General features: G+C 36.5%; 1 long non-coding RNA gene across 1 annotated transcript in view; it reads left to right on the forward strand.

Moving 5' to 3' along the window:
• The window catches only part of LOC140635201 (uncharacterized), a 34,950-nt gene that overhangs the window by 13,204 nt on the left and 1,735 nt on the right, over positions 1 to 20,011 (forward strand). The window contains exons 4-6 of the long non-coding RNA XR_012032569.1: positions 6,186 to 6,472; positions 15,593 to 16,614; positions 17,407 to 17,644. This is a non-coding gene — a long non-coding RNA (uncharacterized lncRNA). The remainder of the gene's footprint in view (positions 1 to 6,185; positions 6,473 to 15,592; positions 16,615 to 17,406; positions 17,645 to 20,011) is intronic.

A 20,011-nucleotide genomic window follows, 5' to 3' on the forward strand; every position in this document is an offset into this window, starting at 1 on the left:
CAAGAAAAATAAAGTAGGCTATGGGAACAGAAACAAAGAGGGCTACTTTGGATAGGATAGCCTAAAGACTGCTCTGGGGTCATATTGCAGCAGAAATCTGAATAAAGTGAAAGAACCAGGCATCTGAGTATCTGAGTGAAGTGCTTTCCAGATGGAAGAAAAACCCAGGAACACTGAGGAACTGGGAGTCCTGTGTTGCTGGAGAAGAGTGAACAAGGTGAAGAATGATAAAAGAACCTGTCAGAGATGTAGCACTGGGCTATATCATTTAAACTTATGCAACAGTAGGAATTTGAAAGTGATAAGAATTAGGTGGAATTTTTTTTTAAAAATCATGTTATGATTTTGCCTTGACCGTACCACACAAGGACAGAAATCTGATTAGTAATTCTGTACTTTGCAAATGAAGCATTGATACTGCCCAGGTTACCAATATTTTAGTAATGTTGTTGATGATGATCCTATAATAGGGCATATGGTAATTGATCAGCTGAGCAATAATAACTGAGCTAGTAACAAAGAACCTTTTACTTGAAGTATAACATGCAAAGAGAGAAATGTGCAATTCACATATGAATGGCTAAATGAATTATCACAAAGTGAAAATACTGCCAGATCAAGAAACATTATTGACATCCAGGTCTCGCGTCCTGGTCTTTTCTAATCACACATTTCCCATCTCACCAGAGTAAAGAAATCTCCTATTTTCTAATAGCACATACCACTTTAGCCTGTTTTCAGAATTCTATATAAATGTGAGATTCATCTTTTTTTTACACACATTATCTGTTCATTTTAATAGCTGTCTAGGGGGACGGCAGGGTAGCTCAGCAGTTAAGCATCTGCCTTCAGCTAAGAGCGTGTTCCTGGAGTCCCTGGATCGAGTCCCACATTGGGCTCCCTGCATGGAGCCTGCTTTTCTCTCTGCCTATGTCTCTGCCTCTCTCTCTGTGTATCTCTCATGAATAAATAAAGTCTTTAAAAGAATTGCTGTCTAAGAATCAACTGTAAATATACCAGATTTTTTTATCCCTATAAAACAGGGATGAGGGGCACCTGGGTGGCTTAGTGGTTGGAGCGTCTGCCTTTGGCTCAGGTCGTGACTCTGGGGTCCTGGGATTGAATCCCACATTGGGCTCCCTGCAGGGAGCCTGCTTCTCCCTCTGCCTTTGTCTCTGTCTCTCTCTCTGTGTCTCTCATGAATAAATAAATAAAAATTTTAAAGAAAAAAAAACAGGGATGTTTCCAGTTTGATGCTATTAAGCATTGTGCTACTATGAATATTCTTGTACTTGTCTATTGCTGCACATTTTCTGTTGGGTATATATGAAGAGGTGATTACCTGGTCATAGTGTATATATACTCAGATTTAGTAAAAAAATCTGAGTCAATGTTTGTTCAAAGTGAATGTACCAGTTTACCCTCCCACCAGCTGTTTTAACAAGGCTTGTAGTGATGCCTCATTGTAGCTTTAATTTGCATTTCTCTGTTGACCAATGAGCACTGAGTTACATGTTTATTAATCATTTAGATACCCTCTCTTGTGAAATAGCTGATTCTCCTGCCTATTATTTTTCTGAATTGTATTTCTCTTAATGATGGGGAGTTCTTTCTATATTTTGTATATATGCATATGTGTTGCTGAATAACTTTTCTTGCTTTTCTGACTTTAAGTTTGTATTTATTTAAGTAATCTCTGCACCCAACATGGGGCTTGAACTCCAACCCCAAGATCAAGAGTGCCAAGCTCCTCTGATTGAGCCAGCCAGGCACCTCATCTTTTTAAGTTTCTTAAAATTGTCTATGATCAGAAATTCCCAATTTTAATCTAGTTGACTCTAGCAGTCTCTTCACTTATAATTAGAGTGGGCTGTGGTTTGAGAAATCTTTACCTATCCCAAGTTCATGAAGATATTCTCACCTATTATAAAAGGTTTGTTTAACTTTCACCTTGAGATATATAACCCTTAGATTTATTTCCTGTTAGCATGCAGTAATTTCAAGTCTTTTTTTCCTGCAGATATTTAGTTAAACCAATGCAATTTATGAGGAGGAAAGCCTTTCCAACTCTTTTGTAGTGCCATTTTTGTTGTAGGAGTTATTTTCAAGTCTATTTATTTATGGGCTGTTTCTGGCTTTTTATTCTGTCTACTACATTAATTACTATTCTTACAGTAACTCTAGTCTTAAATATTGAAGGTTTATAATAAGTTTTAATATGTGGTATTTTTTTCTTCTTCAACATTGTCTTAACTCTCCTTGTCTTCTTGTTCATATGATTTTTAATAGCTTTTATATTTAAAGCAGTTTTAGATTCATAGTAAAATTAAGAGAAAGGTACAGAAATTTTCCATTTATCTCCTGCCCCTACATATTATGCTTGGCCTCCCTCAGTATCAAAATTCCACATGAGAGTGGTCCATTGGAGAGTGGTCCAAGTTATCAAGTTCAATGCACCTACATTGGCACATCACTGCTACCTAAGATTTATAGTTTATATTAGAGTTCAATCTTGATATTGTGACAGATATATAATGACATGTATCCACTATTATACTATTATACAGAGTAGTTTCACTGTCCTAAAAATCCTTTCTGTTCTAACCACCCACTCTCTTTTCCCAGACTTCTGGAAACCACTGATCTTTTTACTATAGTTAACAGTTTTGTCTTTTCTAGAGTGTCATATATTTGGAATTACAGTGTTTAGCCTTAGAGATTGGCGTCTTTCACTTAGTAATATGTATTTAAAGTTCCTCCATCTTTTCATGGCTTACAGTTCGATCTACAGTCCATTCCAAGGTGTGTGTGTGAGTGAAGGAGACAAGGTCTGTTTCTATGTGTCTAGATTCACTTTTTTTGCATGTAGATATTAAATTGCTCTAGCACCATTTGCTGAGAGGACTATCTCTGTTTTTTTCTCTTTTTTCAATAATCAGTTAATTATATTTATGTAACCTATTTCTGGACTTCCTATTCTGTTCCATTAATCTGTTTTCTATTTTTTTTATCAATATCATACTCTCATACTTATTGTAATTTTATAATAAGTCATAAAGCATCAGTCCTATGACTTTATTCTCCTTCATCATTGTGTTAGCTATTCTGGGTCTGCCTCTGTGAACCTTAGAATCAATTTATTGATATCCACAAAATAACTCACTGGAATTTTATTGGAATTTCACTGAATCCATAGATCAGGTTGGGACCAACTAACATCTTATCACTATTGAATCTTTCTATCCATGGACATGGAATATTTCTCCATTTATTTAGTTCTTTGATTTCTTTCACCACAGTTTTATAGTTTTCCTCACATATATCTTGTGCACATTTGTTAGATTTATATCTAACAATATAACTTTTTGAGTGCTAATGTAAATGGTACTGTGTTTTAATTTCAAATTCTACTTGTTTAGTTCTGGTATATAGGAAAGTGACTTTCCTGTATTAAACTTATATCCTGAAAATCTGCTGTAATTACTAATTATTTACAGGAATTTTGGGTTGATTCTTTCAGGTTTTCCAAATAGACAATCACGTCATTTACAAACAAAGACAGCTTTTATTTCTTCCTTCCAAATCAGTATAACTTTTATTTCCATTTTCTGTCTTATTACATTAGGTAGGACTTTCAGTATCTCATTGAAAAACAGTAGTGAGAGGAAACATCTTTGTCTTATTCCTGATTTTGGTAGGAAAAAATATAGTTTCTCACCATTAAGTATGACATTAACTACAACTTTTTGTAGATGTTCTTCATCAAGTTCAGGAAGGCTCCTCTATTCCTAGTTTGTTGAGAGTTTCTATCACGAATGGATGTTGATATTGTGAAATGTTTTGTATGCATCCATTGATATGATTATGTGATTTTTCTTTAGCCTGTTGATGTGATGGAATAGATTGAACCTGCCTCTTATACTTGGAATAAATCCTACTTGGTCAGGTGTATAATTCTCTTTATACATTGTTAGATTGATTTGCTAATATTTTCTTGAGAATTTTTGTATCTATGTTCATGAGAGATATTGGTCTGTAATTTCCTTGTAATGTCATCGTCTGGTTTTGTTACTAAGATGATACTGGCCCCATGGAATGATTTAAGAAGTATTCTCTCTACTTCTATATTATCTTTGATTTTCTGTACGTTGAAATTTATCTTCACAAGTGTAATTTCTTTGTTTTTGTTATTGTTTGTTTTCTAATTTATTCTGCTTGGTGTTCTCCGAGCTTCCTGCATCTGTGTTTGGTGTCTGACATTAATATGGGGAAATTCTTATACATTATTGCTTCTGATATCTTTTCTGTTCCTCTCATTCTTTCTTTTTCTGGTTTCCCATTACACATCTGTATGTTAGATATTTTGTAGTTGTCCCATAGTTCTTGGATATCCTCTTCTTCTTCCTCCTCTTCCTTCCTCTCCTACTCCTTCCCTACCCTCTTTCTTCTTCCTACTTTTTCTTTTACAGTATTTATTCCTCTTTTTTCTGTTTAGGAAGTTTCTACTGACATATTCTCAAGTTCAGAGATTATTTCCTCAACCATGTCCAGTCCATTAATGAGCTCATCAAAAGCATTCTTATGTATACTACAGTGGTTTTTATCTCTTGCATTTTTAATCCTGTCTTAGAATTTCCATCTCTCTGGTTATATTATTCATCTGTTCTTGCATACTGTCTGTTAGAGCCCTTAGCATATTAACCATAGTTGTTTTAAATTCCCAGTCTGGTGATCCAATATTCCTGCCATATCTGGCATGATAATCTTTTCTTTTTTTCAAATATCTTTGTTGCACCCATTGAGATGACCATGTGTCCCATAACCACCCCCCTCCCCGCCTTTAATCTATAAAGGTGTAATATGCTGATAGATTTTTCTTATATTAACCCAATTTGAATTTCCAAAATTAAACACAGCTTGTTTGTGATGCATTTTTGTATATAAATTAGATTTTATCACTGATGTTTTATTTAGGATTTTAAATCTATGTTCATGAGGATACTGTTCTTTTAAATTTCTTTTGATAGAACTTTGCAGGTTATCCTTGTCTCATGAAAAGAATAAGAGAAGGAGAGAGGGAAGAGGGGAGAAACAGAAAAAAAAAGGGAGGGAAAGGAAGGGAAAAAAGGGAGAAGGAGGGAGAGTGAGGGAGAGATTTCCTCATTTTATATGAAAATTTTTATGTAACATTGGAATTATTAATTTCTTAAATATTTGGAATAATTCACTGGTAATCTGATCTGATATTAGAGATTTCTTTATGGATAATGTTTCTTTAAAATTCTGTTTAAAAAAATAAATAAATAAATAAAATTCTGTTTAGATTTCGATTTTCCTCTTATGTAATATGTATACTTTTTTCTCCTTAGAAATATTCTTATCTCATTTACATTTTTTGATTTATTGTCATAAATTTGTTTGTAATGTTTTTATATCTTCATCCTAAAGCTGTAGAACTAAATAATGTTACCATTTCCATAATATTGATTTTTGCACTTTATCTTTTTTGTTGTTAGTCTCTCCCAGAAATTTATAATTTAACCTTTTATATAAACCAATTTTTGAGTCTTTAAAGATATCTCCAATATATTTTCTATATTAATTTCTTTGTTAATTTTTATTATTTCTATTTTTTAAAGATTATTTATTTATTTATTCATGAGAGACACCAAGAGAGAGGCAGAGACATAGGCAGAGGGAGAAGCAGGCTCCCTGCAAGGAGTTGGATATGAGACTCCATCCCAGGACCCTGGGGTCACGACCTGAGCCAAAGGCAGATGCTCAACCACTGAGCCATCCAGGTGCCCCTCTTATTCTTTGTTTAGATTCAATTGTTCTTCATATGAATGTTTAGCTCACTGATTTTCGTGTATTCTTTTTTCTTAATATATACGTGTAAGGCTATGAATTTCCCTCGAGTCACAGCTTTAGTGATAACCCATAGGATCTGTTGTACTTTATCATTCAGTTTGCAAATATTTTCTAACTGAAATCATTATTTTTATAAAGCATTTTTCCACTAGCTTAATTCCACTGTCATCAGTGGAATAACATATTCTTTGTGATTTTAACCCATTAACTTTTGTTGAGATTTGCCTTATGGCCTATTTATATTGTCATATTTTAAGACAGATTTCAAATGTATTCTGAATTATTGAGTACAGAAGTCTCTGTATTTCAAACAGATCAGAGAGTGATTACTGGTGTGAGCAAATTGGAGCAGAATCTGCCTGAGTTTGGAATAAGAGAAAAAGCCTGCATCTCAAGGAAGTTTGAATAATAAATCTCTGCATAAAGCTAAAATTCCTGAAGGATGATACATTCACTGAAGAATTAGGAAAATGAAATGCTTGCCCACAAAAACAAAACAAAGCAAGTCAAAAACTAACCAAACAAACAAACAGAAAATAATCCAAAATATTCCTCTTTCAATTATTTTTATATCGAGCAGGAAAACAATTTTTAAAAGGAGGTAAAACAATTTGAAATTAGCCACCATAATTGAATATATTCATATACTATGATGTGGGTAGCCATACTTGTGTATGTAACCAGCTTACCCTTGTTTTCTTAATCTTTTATGTTATCCCCTTTTCCAAAGTGTTTCAGGTTGAACAATACACTAAGTGATCATCCTATTTTAACCCAGGTAAGTAAATATAGAAGTAGATATAGTAGAACAAGAAAAATTCTTGTTCATATGCTCCAGGATAATTCTATGAGAATGCTTCTAGGAGCATTATTTGTGATAGCAAAACCTGAAATCAAACTAAATACACCTATTAGCAGTAGAATGAATAAATAAAATGAGACATGTTTTTAATTCTGGAATAGTATATAGAAATAAAAATAACTAAATATTTACATCCAACAAAAGAATTCTTTGGGTAAAAGAAGGAAGTGACTGAAATACACATACATTATGTTTCTATTAACATGAAATTTAAGCACAGGCAAATCTATATATTAAGCCATGTGTGTATATATGTAGCAAAAGTAACAGATTCAAGAAAATAATTCATGTAAAATTGAAAATAGTCGATATTTCTGGCAAAGAAAAGGGGATTTAAAAGTATAATCTGAGGATTTTGAATGTACTGATTTCTTCTTTAAGATGGATGGAGCTACTGAACAATAATCAGATGTACTCTTTAAAAAAGTATGATATATTTTAAAATTCTAAATTCTGAAAATTTATTAAGAAATATATTATTGATTTTTTTCACCCAATACCTATATTTATGTGTCTTCTTCAGTTGAGATGATAATGCTTTTAGCATTGATTTTAATAGCTCTTGGTGTAGCTGAGATAATAACCTTTCACCCATAAAATGTGTAGGAAATAATTCCCTCCTGCTTATTATTAGCAGAAAGATAAGTTCATAAATATATTTTTGTTTTCTTTAAAACAATACAATTTCTCCCATTATTGTGTCCAATTTTATAAATTTGAATTTAATTGTTTCATCATTCAGAAAAGTGCCAGTTTTACTTCTATACCAATCCTATTACCTGGAATTGAATGGCTTTCTTTGATTATATTTTCACCTTTTGGACTCAAGGACCATTGGTTGCTCATTTGGAAGAGCCTTTTGGGATTAGTCAGAGAAACAACCTTTCTTAAAGACAGCAAACTCAGTCCCAGGTGGACTGTGGGGGAATGTGACTGCCTCTAGGTGCTACAGCCAGTGGGCCACATAGTTGAAAATGGATGCAAGGCTCCTTGACTCCAAGTCAAGCCAGTGAACCATTCCCATGAAGAGCTTTCAATGAGATTGCTTATGCGCTTGCTTAAGATAAAAACAAATACATACATAACTTTAAACTGCCAAGTAAAATAACCCTATACACTATGCTCTTGATATGTGAATGACTGGATGACATATCATGTTAGGAAATAGGGGAACCCTGCATAACTGCTATTTATGCATCAATGATAAACAAAGTTGAATAAATGTATTAGGACTGAGACTGCAGCTCAAAGTTAAAACTGGCCACCAAAGGGAGGAAAATAGCAGGGACTAATATGTTGTGATGAAACAAACCACATGGCCTTACCACACACATCCCACACTATACTGCGTTAATCATTCCTATAGCTTTCATTTTGAGTGGCTACCTTAGCCATCAATGTAATGGGTAGTGGAAGAAATTACATCTTACATTTAATTGTCACGTTGAGCAGCACTGCAATGCAGGCTTTCTTGGAATTTTAATAGAGTGACCTGGCTGGCTTGCCAGCTAATATAAAATCAGCCTTCTAACTACTTTCTTTACTGCTGTCTTGATGACTTCAACTGATAAACTCTTATGACCTTTCTCAATTTAATTCAATTTGTTAGACATTTCAAATGGAATTTTTTTACACAAATTAATGGTAAATGAGGGATTCCCCCCCTCACCAGCCACCCGCTCTCTTTCCTCCAGGAAAGATTACAATAGATGAATTGGAATATAACGGGCTAAAATTGCATAAATGTTCAGCATTAAGTCATGCAAGGCAGCATGCAATTTTATAGCACAAAATATTTCCCAAATTGTTGATCTGGGGTGAATAACTAAAACAAAATTTGAGGTTATTCTTGTGTTTGATGGAAAATTAAATTCTGTGGTTGATAATATGGCCTTTCAGTTCAGACAGACATGGGTTTGAGTCCTGGTATGCTATTTAGCAACTGTGTTCTAAGTAGACAAGTTGTTCAGCATCTCCAAATGCCACTTTACTTAACATGAAAATGAGAGTCATAATGCCTATATCATATAACGATTATAAGAATTTAATGAGAAAATGTACATAAAGCACCTAGCATGGTGTCTGGCACATAAAAGTGCTCAATAACTGGCTCATATTTCTGCTTTCCACTGTTACACCCCATCAAAATCTATCTCCCAGAATCTGCATCTCCTGCTGTCCCAAGGTTCTTCATTTCAGCCAGATGTTCTTAGGTAATACCGGGTTTAATTAGTCAGGCTGGGATAGGTTCCTGTGCAAATAAATCCTACAGCAGCCCTGAGTCTCACAGAGGTAAGGATTAGTGTAGTTTTGTAGGTCTCTGACTCTGGTTCCTGTGGACACCTGGAAGCAGCATTAAGGCAAAGCCACTCAATTCCAGAGCCTTCAAATGTTTTCTTTTTTTTTTTTTTTTTTCTTTTTCCAAAGTTAAATTAGGGGAATCAGATCTATTTATAGCTGATGCTACCAGGGTGACCATGGACTTGTCTTACAACAACTCTAATTCTAAAAGAATACCTCCTAATTGTCCGTAGCTTGGACAGCATGGCTAAGCTTACCCAATTCGATTTGGAATAATTCTTTTTTCCCCCAAATTTGGAGCCATGCTATACCTAAAAGGACTACTTGGTATAGTTAGATGACCTATCACCCATTCCATGCCAGGAGAAAGAATGCTGGTCATGTTCCACAGCTGAAGAGGAACAATTAGCATAGTAATCACGTTTGTATACTGCTTCCTCTTGCTAGCCTTAGTTACTCTACCCTGGCCAAAAGTTTGAATTATGGGCCTTCCTCCTTTAAAATAAATAAATAAATAAATATATATATATATATATATATATATATATATATATATATATATATATAATTTATTCATGAGAGAGAGAGAGAGAGGGGCAGAGACACAAGCAGAGGGAGAAGCAGGCTCCATGCAGGGAGCCCGATGTGGGACTTGATCCCGGGACCCCTGGATCACGCCCTGGGCCGAAGGCAGGTGCTCAACCACTGAGCCACCCAGGGATCTCTGGGCCTTCCTCCTTGATACGAGATAGGACTTATAAAATACCAAAGCTATTGATCATGAAAACAAAGTTTTGAGTGAGAAAACTGGAAATGTGGTTCTTAATTTAATTAAGGAAAATTTAATTCTCCATATTTGTCTTTAACCATATCAAGTGGAGAAATGTGTAAGAGGTGAGATATTCCTACCTCAATAAGTATGCTCATGGTCACTTCTCCAGTGATCCCAAACACCCTCACACTCCACACCACACACCTTGCCCCTCTTTTTTCCAATCCCATTCTTCACTTAAACACTTCTCTCTACTAAGCCCAATGAATGCCTCAAACATGCAGCAAGCCGGTGCTATTAGAATCCCTTAGTTTTCTCCACTAAAAATAGACACATAAACTCCCTAATTCCCCATTGCCACTAATGGAATTCCAGCCTCAAAGATTTTAACAGTTCTCTCCTCTTCAATCCAAGCTACTGAAATGCCTCCTGCTCTGCCAGCTCAGGTGTCATTATTTGGGAAATATTACTTCTCAACATTTTCTTTTTCCAGTTGTTTGCTTTTTTCATTATTTGCAGTTCAGCAGCTATTAAGATCCAGTGCTGCGGAAAACAACAATAACAACAAAAGAGCCGCTTAATAACTAAACTTAAAAACCAAACTAGTCAGCAGCGAACAATGCCTTGTCAACATTTCTAAATGGAGCAGAAAGAAGGCGAGCCAAAAGGACAGAGAGAGGGCAAAAGAGAGAAAGGGATGCTTCCTGATGGATGAGTATGCATAAGTGCTTCAGATAATGGCTATGAGGTAGAGCCTACAGCACATTAAAGGGGAGGAGGAGAGGAAAACAGTGAATGGCTTTGGAAGGGGACCCCAGGTCTATGATATGGACAGATAGATGCAAACATTGGTGAATGCTGAAGTCAGTACAGGCTTTCAGCACTATCCAAAAGTAGACTGTTCTTATGAAACCTCTCTTAGGCTGAAATGGTGTAAAGTGAACAGGCACTTGCCATCAATTTACATGGAAAAAACTTTTGAGCATTCTCAGGACCAAAAAGTAACCTCTTGGGCTTTTCCGATACCTTGGGACACCTCTTGCTAATGGGTGCACAAAATAAATTGAGATAAAGCGCGGATACTCACAGTTCAAAGCTCTGGCAGCTAATGCTGAGATGCTGAATGTTCTTCCCATGGAAGAAGCTTTGCAGAGCCAACCTTGCTGCTCGGAGTGTGTACTGCCCTCTGTACTGGCTTGCTGCAGAATAAACACCGAACGCTATTTTTGCTGTTCCTCTTTTTTTCATAAAAGCCGAAATTTTCTTCTTATTCCTTTCAGTTAGCAGAAACAGGTACTAATGGAGGTCTTTCATAAAAGTAGAGTGGCATAATACAAATTTTTGGAAAGTGGGGGTTATCTCCAGTATTTTGCCGGGCTACCCCTTACAAATAGCCTTTAATTCAAGGTTCTTCCCCCATCTGAACATCCCACCTCCCTTCTTTGTCCTCTTCCCACAAAACTTTGCCCTCAGATATGAAATTTATCCCCCAGCAGATGAAAGCTTAACATCTTCTCCCTCTGAAGGATATTTACAGGGATAGCAGACACTCTCAGAAACCTCAGAGCCTTCCTAGTCCAAAGTAAAACACAACAGATTTCAAGGAGGAGGAGATATTTTGGGCCTACGAGTTTTCTAGTCCCTATCAAACCATTACTCCCTATAGACATCTGTCTAATAAGTTATGTATTCTTAAATGGACTTCTTTCATGTTTTATATTTTAAGAGAAAAAGATAGAGACAACTGTAATGTCAGTTTCGGGATTAGGATCCATCTCCAATTTCCTCTGAATGGTAGGATGGGGGTGGGGGTGGGAAACCCTTCCTCTGTCTTAATGTTAGAGCTCCAGTCAATTTGAGTGGGTCAAATAGACCACTCACATTCTCAACAAGTAACAATCATCTCTTCTTCTGAGGCAGTTATTCACTGTCTCATCTAAAATAAGTGATTAAAAATTGTGATTTCTTACACTTTACAAAGGAGGTGTCAAACTTCAGCCTCTCACCATGGTTTTACAAAGCTGTGTTGAAGAATAAAGTTTCGTGTATTCAACTTGGTTCTCCACCATTATCCTGAAATCATCAAATCAATGCTAGAATAGAAGCTTGCAAGAATAAGTTCCCCAAACAGTATTCTGTGGTTCTACTGACATTGTCTAATAGTTTTAATTCAGTCTCCTCAGCCTTTCCCCCCACAGCCCTGCCAATTTTCCCCCAGACTACCCAATTTTTTGCTACCCCTAAAATGGATTCCTGACAAATTAAACTGTCTTACCACCCTACTGTCAGTTCCCAAAAAATCTAATTAAAAAATGCCACCTTTCTGAAAACTATGATCAAAACTTACTTCCAGTAGGACTCCTCATCTGCATTTATCCCATATACTTTATTTACTACCTTGTCAACAAAGTACCTTACTGGCCATCTTTAGTTGATCCTGACTATATGGCATCTTTACATGGATATTTAATAAAGATAATAAACATGTCATTTCAAAAACCATTCACCTTCTCCTCAGTTTAATCATATAATTCCAATATGAAGTTCTAAAATAGGCAAAAGGAGTTTACAGTGGGTAAAAAAATAGTGTGGTTGTTTCTGGAGGTGTGATTTGTATACTGGGAAGAAGGATAGGAAATTTTCTAAAGCAATGGTCAATGTTTTGATAAGAGTTTAGATTATATAGATGCATACAATTACCAAATCCCAGTAAACATACACTTAAGATTACTGCATTTCATTGTAAATTTACAAAATCAATTGATTTACAACCTTTCACACCTGTTTTTCTCTTAGTAATTCTCAGTATTTTTTTTTAAATATTTTATTTATTTATTCATTAGAGACACAGAGAAAGAGGCAGAGACATAGGTAGAGGGAGAATCAGACTTCTTGCAGGGAGCCCAATGTGGGACTCGATCCTGGGACTCCAAGTTCAAGCCCTGAGCCCAAGGCAGATGCTCAACCACTGAGCCACCCAGGCATCCCAGTAATTCTTAGTCTTATAAAACTTCATCATTCACTCTTTCACTCAGAGTCAAATCTTGGGTTCATCTTTGGTTTACATTCTATCAACAAATCCTGTTGGCTCTAACTTCAAAATATTATTGAACTTAAGTTTTGTATTACTAGTATCCTTGTCCAAGCCACCATCAACTCATCCATGGACCACTATAGGTCCTCTAACTGGTCTATTTGCTCCCATTCTTGTTCTTAATTTCTCCCCCAGCCTCATTACCTAGTCTCTAGTTTTTTAATACCTATATTGAACCATATAAAGCATAAATCTAATAATGGATCTTCTATTTTCCAGTGGTTTCTCATCATAATTAGAATGAAATAAGGGCAGCCCTGTTAGCCCAGTGGTTTGGAGCCCCCTTTGGCCCAGGACATGATCATGGAGACCCAGCATAGAGTCCCACATCGGGCTCCCTGCATGGAGCCTGCTTCTCCCTCCGCCTGTGTCTCTGCCTCTCTCTCTCTCTCTCTCTCCTCTCTCTCTCATGAATAAATAAATAATATATTTTTTAAAATAGAATGAAATAAAAACTCAACACCAAAAAAACCCCAAAATAATCCAGTCAAGAAATGGGCAGAAAATATGAACAGACATTTCTCCAAAGAAGACCTACAAATGGCCAACAGCCATATGAAAAAATGCTCCACATCACTTGTCATCAGGGTAATACAAATCAAAACTACAATGAGATACCACTTTACACAAGTTAGAATGGCTAACATTCAATTCAATTCAATTCAATTCAATTCAATTTCAATTCAGGAAATAACAAGTGTTGGCGAGGACGTGGAGAAAGGGGAACCCTCCTGCACTGTTGGTGAGAATGCAAGCTGATACAGCCACTCTGGAAAACAGTGTGGAGGTTCCTCAAGAAGTTAAAAATAGAGTTAATCTATGACCCCACAATGCACTACTGGGTATTTACCCCAAAGATACAGGTGTAGTGAAACAAAGGGGCACCTACACCCCAATGTTCATAGCAACAACAATGTCCACAATACCCAAACTCTGGAAGGAACTAAGATGTCCTTTGACAGATGAATGGATAAATAAAATGTGGTCTATATATACACAATAGACTACTACTTAGCCATCAGAAAGGATGAATATCTACCATTTATATCGATATGGATGCAACTAGAGTGTATTATGCTGAGTAAAGTAAATCAATCAGAGAGAGACTGTTATCATATGGTTTTATTCATATGCAGAATATAAGAAACAGTGCAGAGGATCATAACTGAATGGAGGGAAAACTGAATGGGAAGAAGTCAAGGAGTATGACACACCATGAGACTCTTAACTTGGGGAGACGAACTGAGGGTTGCTGAAGGGGAGATGGGTGGGGGGAATAGGGTAACTGAGTGATGGGCATTAAGGAGGGCACATGATGTGATGAGCACTGGGTATTATATGCAACCGATAAATTATTGAAAACTACATCTGAAACTAATGATGTACTATATGTTAGCTAATTGAATTTAAATAAAAAATATAATTAAATAAAAATTAAATATATCTGCCCCCATGGATTACAAGGTACTAAATTATCTGACTCCTGCCGAACTCTCTAAACTTATTTCCAACCTCCTTCTCCCTCCCTCTTTCCACTCTTGACATGCTGGCCTCCCTGATATTCCATGAAGCACATCTCCACCTCTCTACCTAAAGTATACTTTTCCAGATAATACCACACCTCACTCCCTCACTTCAATCAAGGCTCCATTTAATTTTAACTCTCAGGAGAGGTCTTCTTGATGATTCTCTCTAAATGAGTACTCCTATTACTCTAACTTTTTCCTATTTTGTTTTCATAGCACTCATTACTCTCTCACTCTCTCATACACATACACACACACACACACACACGCACACACACACTAGAGATAGAGATGGAGATAGATAATATTTAGGTTTAGAGAAGCAAAACCAATACGATGGAAAGAGAGATTAATATTGTAAGGAACTGGCTCATACAATTATAGAGGCTGAAAGGTACCCTGATCTGCTGTATGGAAGCTGGAAATCCATGAAAGCCTATGGTGTAATTCAGTTCGTCTGAAGAACTGAGAACCAGGGAAGCTGATGTTATAAATAGATTCCAGTCCTGATTTGAAACTGTGAGAACCAGGAGCTCCAAAGGCAGGATAAGGTTAATATCCTAGTTTCAGTAATCAGGCAAGAAAAAAATAAATAAGTTCCTTTTTCCCTTTGCCTTTTGTTCTACCCATGTCTGCAATAGATTGGATGATACCCACTCACATTGAGAAGGGCAATCTGTTTCACTGAATCTACTGATTCAAATGCTAATGTCATCTAGAAACAGACACAGCTAGAAATAATGTTTAATCTGAGCACCCTGTGGCCAATCAAGTTGACACATAAAATTAACCATAGAGTGTATTGAAGTCAAACCTTATTTTGTTTGCTGCAATTCTGCTATTACAACTCCTGGAACATAATAAGTGATCAAGAAATACCTCTTAATAAATAACAAGCTTTTCAGTAATGGATGTTTTTTAAAACTTTCTGTGATGGTCTAAGATGGCCACCACCAATCCCTTTCTTCTACATAAATGCATATTCCTATTTCTATCAAAAGAAGCCTAATCTTTATCCATTTAAACCTATACTGTCCTTAGTAACTTGCCTTGATCAATAGAATGCAGAAAAAGTGACACTCTGAGAATTCCAATGGTAGATTATAAGAAGTGTTGTGGCTTCTATCTGATTATCTTGGAACACTCACTTTTGACTCTCTTTTTAGAAACCTAGCCATTATACTGAAGGTCAAGTTGCCAAAAGAGACCACATGTACACTATCCAGTTGACAGTCCAGTTGACAGCCCAAGCTGACAGCTAACATCAGCCAACAGCCCTATGAATAAGCCATCGTGGATGCTCAGCTAATCAATCCTTCAGATAACTTCAGGCCTAACCATCATTTGATGATAACTGCATGAAAGATCCTAAACAACAGTCTCATAGCTGAGCCCAGTCAACCCATAAAATCATGACAGCTATTGTTTTAAGCTACTGAGTTTTGGGAATATTTTGCTGTGCAGCAGTAGAAACCAGAACACTCTTTAAACTATACTATTCTTTCAAATGTTTATCTCAGTATGTTTTGTAATTGTAGACCTCAGTATGTAAATACACTGACTCAGTGATGTTCTTTACATCTTCAAACGATGCCTGTGAACGTTAACTACCAGACAGGTCGCATCATCCTCCATGCACCTATTATAATATTGGTATTTGTGGAGGCACAAATACCAATATTATAATAGGACTTAAAATATCTGAATGTACTTATGGGGGGGATAGAGAAAAAAATGACCCCCAAAACAGACAAAAAGCAAAGGAGAAAACAAGCTGACTTTGGTCAAAATCTCTCAGGTCACCAAAAACCAGCTTCATAGTTAGAAGGACCAAAATCCAGGCCTACCCAGGGACTGATATAGGTGCTTGGAATTCTATAACAATGATTTGTGAGATCATAGCAAGAAATGAGCCCATTATGTGCTGAGAGCTAATGCTCAGTGGTTTTTTTCACTTTCTGATCTAAGAACTTTTAAAAAAAGAAGAAGAGGAGGGGGCAAAGAGCTTTTTGTTCATATGGGTTACAGTGATTGATATTTACCTTACTAGAAATCAAAACCTATAGAATGCTTTAAAAGAAAAAAAAAAAGATGATCACTGAAAACTGAAAATGTAGTTCAGTGGGGAGACAGATCTGTTTTGGCAACAACAAAGGAAACCTTTTGAAAGACTTGAACCTTGTGACAGGTATTGGAAGATAGGTGAAATCTGATTAGGCAGAGCAGATACAAAGGGTAACTTGAGGCGATGTCTCGGAAAGACATAGATTGAGAATGGTACATGCAAGATTGGCAAAGGAAGTTTTGTTTCTTAGAGCACTGAGTGAGGCTGGAAAATAAGAGAAGCCAGGTCTGGAAAAGAGGCTTGAAGTTTAATCAGTTATTGAGTAGTAATGTGTTCTTCTTCCTAGAGGGTGCTTATAAATCCCATTTGGCCAACTTTAGAGTTAGTATAGGATATTGGTTGAGTATACATATCCTGCAATCAGACTGCCAAGGTTTCAATCCAAGCTCCCACATTTGGTAGTTGTGTTGCTTTGGGCAGATTACTTAGCCTCTCTGTGTCTCAAGTCACTGTCTCTAAAGCATAACAGTAACAGTGACCCTGTAAGGTTGTTGTGGGAATTGCATATAACATATCTATAACAAGGCCTGGCTATACTGTAGATCCCTGATGAATTTTAGTTAATACTGTGTCAATATTGTGCCAGGAAGGGAAATATTTGTAATGAAGTCATTATTTTGCCCTCTATGTCATAGTCTAAAGTCTTGTTTAGTTTATTGTCAACTAAAACATGTTGTATTTTTCAAACAACTTGGAGCAGCATCTTTGTTTATTAAGCCAATAATTTTGATAACTGGATAATTCTACTTTACTGCCCATCTTCATTATAAAAGAATACCCTAGATAGTAATCATTTATGTTTTTCTAACAATGGATATGTAAAGCTAAAATTTACAAATGTTTTCCACGTGTCAGGCATTATTCTATATGTGTTTCATGTGATGTTCATGACAACCTCACAAACTGCAAGAATGGATCATCAGGTTTGATCTTGTAACCAAAAGCTGTGCAAGTACCAAGATCTGTGTTATCTGAAAACACCAGCAGCAAAAGAATAGTGGCATCTGATCTCACAGATTTTATTTTCTAGTATCTGGTTCTTTCATTGGAGAGTCAGAAGAACTCTTAGCCATCCAACACTTTCATTTTATGGGTGAGTAAACACAAGTTCATGAACTTAATGTCATGAAAGGCAAATGTTCTTTCCACTCCTGTGCTTTGCTGTGAAATGTATTTGAGGACTCATTCATGAAGATCGTTTTATCTGGTATTTGGAGATAATAGTAATTTAATGAAGTCAATGAAGCCTCCAAAAAAAAATTTTTTTTTGTCTTTTGAGGGATTTCAGAACCCTGAATAGCAGCACATCTCTTCTATCTTCTTCCCACCTTCTCCTTAGCCACCCCCATCCCATCTCCCTCCAATGTTCTGCACATTAACTTCATCACCACCTTACCAAACCTGTCACCAGATTTTGGAGATCTCCTTCTGAAATCTATACTAATGTACACTTACTGGGAAATAATCCTTAAGAAAAATAGTATGAATGTATAATTACTTAGACATTTTTAAAAAGTATGCTAAAGATTGCAAACTCTTGGAATTAGGGTAATTCAGTTCAGAACCTGTCTCCAACTCATTTTACAAAGTGACAATGTAGTTGCTAGTGGTTATTATAATAATTTTTTAACTATTTCAGATCCTTCCTGATTTTCCTAAAAAATATAAATCCTACTTAAAAAGTACCCAATAATTATTTTATCAACTTTCAAAAAGTTTGACTGGAAAACCTGGCAAGGCTCTTAGGAATTCATCTCGCCATGTCAGTCTCACCAAAGAGATGCTCACGGAGTCAGTAAGCCTGATTGTAGATGGGGCCTCTCTTAGCCTCTTAGTGTGATCCCCAAACCAGAGCCTAAGACGAAGGCTTGCATGAGGATAGTATGTAGGGAATAAAGCAGATAATAATGAATATCAATGAGGAGAAAGGCAATAAAGGATGCATTGAGTTGGCCATCACAAGGACACTCCCTCAGTCACAAACCTACAGGAGCTTTGAAGGAGCCTCAAAAATTACTTTCAGAATCATCTTCCAGAAGACAAAAGGAACTTTCAGGTTGCGTACCCTGAGTGCCAGTCAGGGTCATGCAAGCATGTTCTAATGTAAGAGAAGTCCCAGGGCAAGAAGGAAGGGGTACTCAGCAGAGCCCCAAGGAATTATACCTACTTTAAGCTGAGCAAACCCGACATGCCCCTGAAGCAGAGGCTGGTGTTTGAATTAGGACCAAGAGGATTTGTAGTGGAGCACAAAAGGAGTGTGATACAGGATCTTAGAGATATTCTAGCTGAACTTGACCTTTTTATGGAAGAGGAAACTGCAGGCCAAAGAGCAGTGATTTGCCCAACATCTCATACGTCATTAACAATAGCAACAGGGCTAAGACAAATGTTAGTAACTCCTAAGCCAGTGTTGTCTGCTGCCCATTTTCTCCTTGCTGGTGAAACAACAACAAAAAATTCACAAATCTACGTTCACTATGTTCTTTTTAGATGTAAGTTTTTTAAAATGAATTTTCAGTTCCTCTGGAAATGACCAGAACTCTTTCATGAGTCTCTGACTAGGTACCAGGTAGTATATAGGGGCCATAATCTACTCTGCAGTGTAAGGTGAAATGATAAGACATCAGGTCCTCCTGTGGAAATGATTTCTACTAGCTCCATGTTCCACCTAAGGGTGTGGGTTCTGAGGCCGACTGTGTGAGTTTAACTTCTAGCTCTACCCTTTACTACAGGGAACTTGGTGAAACTAGTTCACTTCTTTAAGTTTCAGATTTCTCATCTTTAAGAACCAAAGGGCCAGTGTGGGGGTTAAATTAGATATCACATTTCAAGTATGTGAGACTGTGGATAGAAAGATTTCACAAATATTGTTCTAAAGAACTCCAAGTAACTAGAGTAGGCGTAGACCAAAATTTCAACAGTATCAGCTGCTTACAGATACCTTAGATTGTGTAGAATATTATCCACAGTATGATTTTTACACGCATTTCCTACAAATGTTCCTACATACATCTTACATCAGTTCCCTTGATTTATGCCAAAGTGATTATTATCACTTTGATAGTGATAGATTTCTAATCTTCTGCCTCTCTGAGGTATTCTTTCTCTTCCACCTTGAAAGCCTCCTGATTATTCTCTCTGCTGATTTAAATCTCACTGGTCTCCATGTCTAACACAGAGATCCACCTCTCACTGAATGACTACATCGCATAGGCTGGCCTAGAACAGGGACATAATAGATGCATGGGCACTAAATTAGCTGGATGATAAATGTCTCCTTGAGCATTACACTATTTTGAAACTTCGGATAACCTAGTTGAGCCAGCGAGGGAGCAAGAGCAAGTCGTCTTTTCCCCAAACACTCAATGATCTCCTCTAATAGACAAAGCACCAGGTGAGGCCCTGGGAATATTGCACTGAGTGAAAGAAAACTTACTCTGTAATCTTATGGTAGTTATAA

Source organism: Canis lupus, chromosome 6, assembly GCF_048164855.1.
Source record: "Canis lupus baileyi chromosome 6, mCanLup2.hap1, whole genome shotgun sequence".
In the NCBI taxonomy this organism is placed as follows: Eukaryota; Metazoa; Chordata; class Mammalia; order Carnivora; family Canidae; genus Canis; species Canis lupus.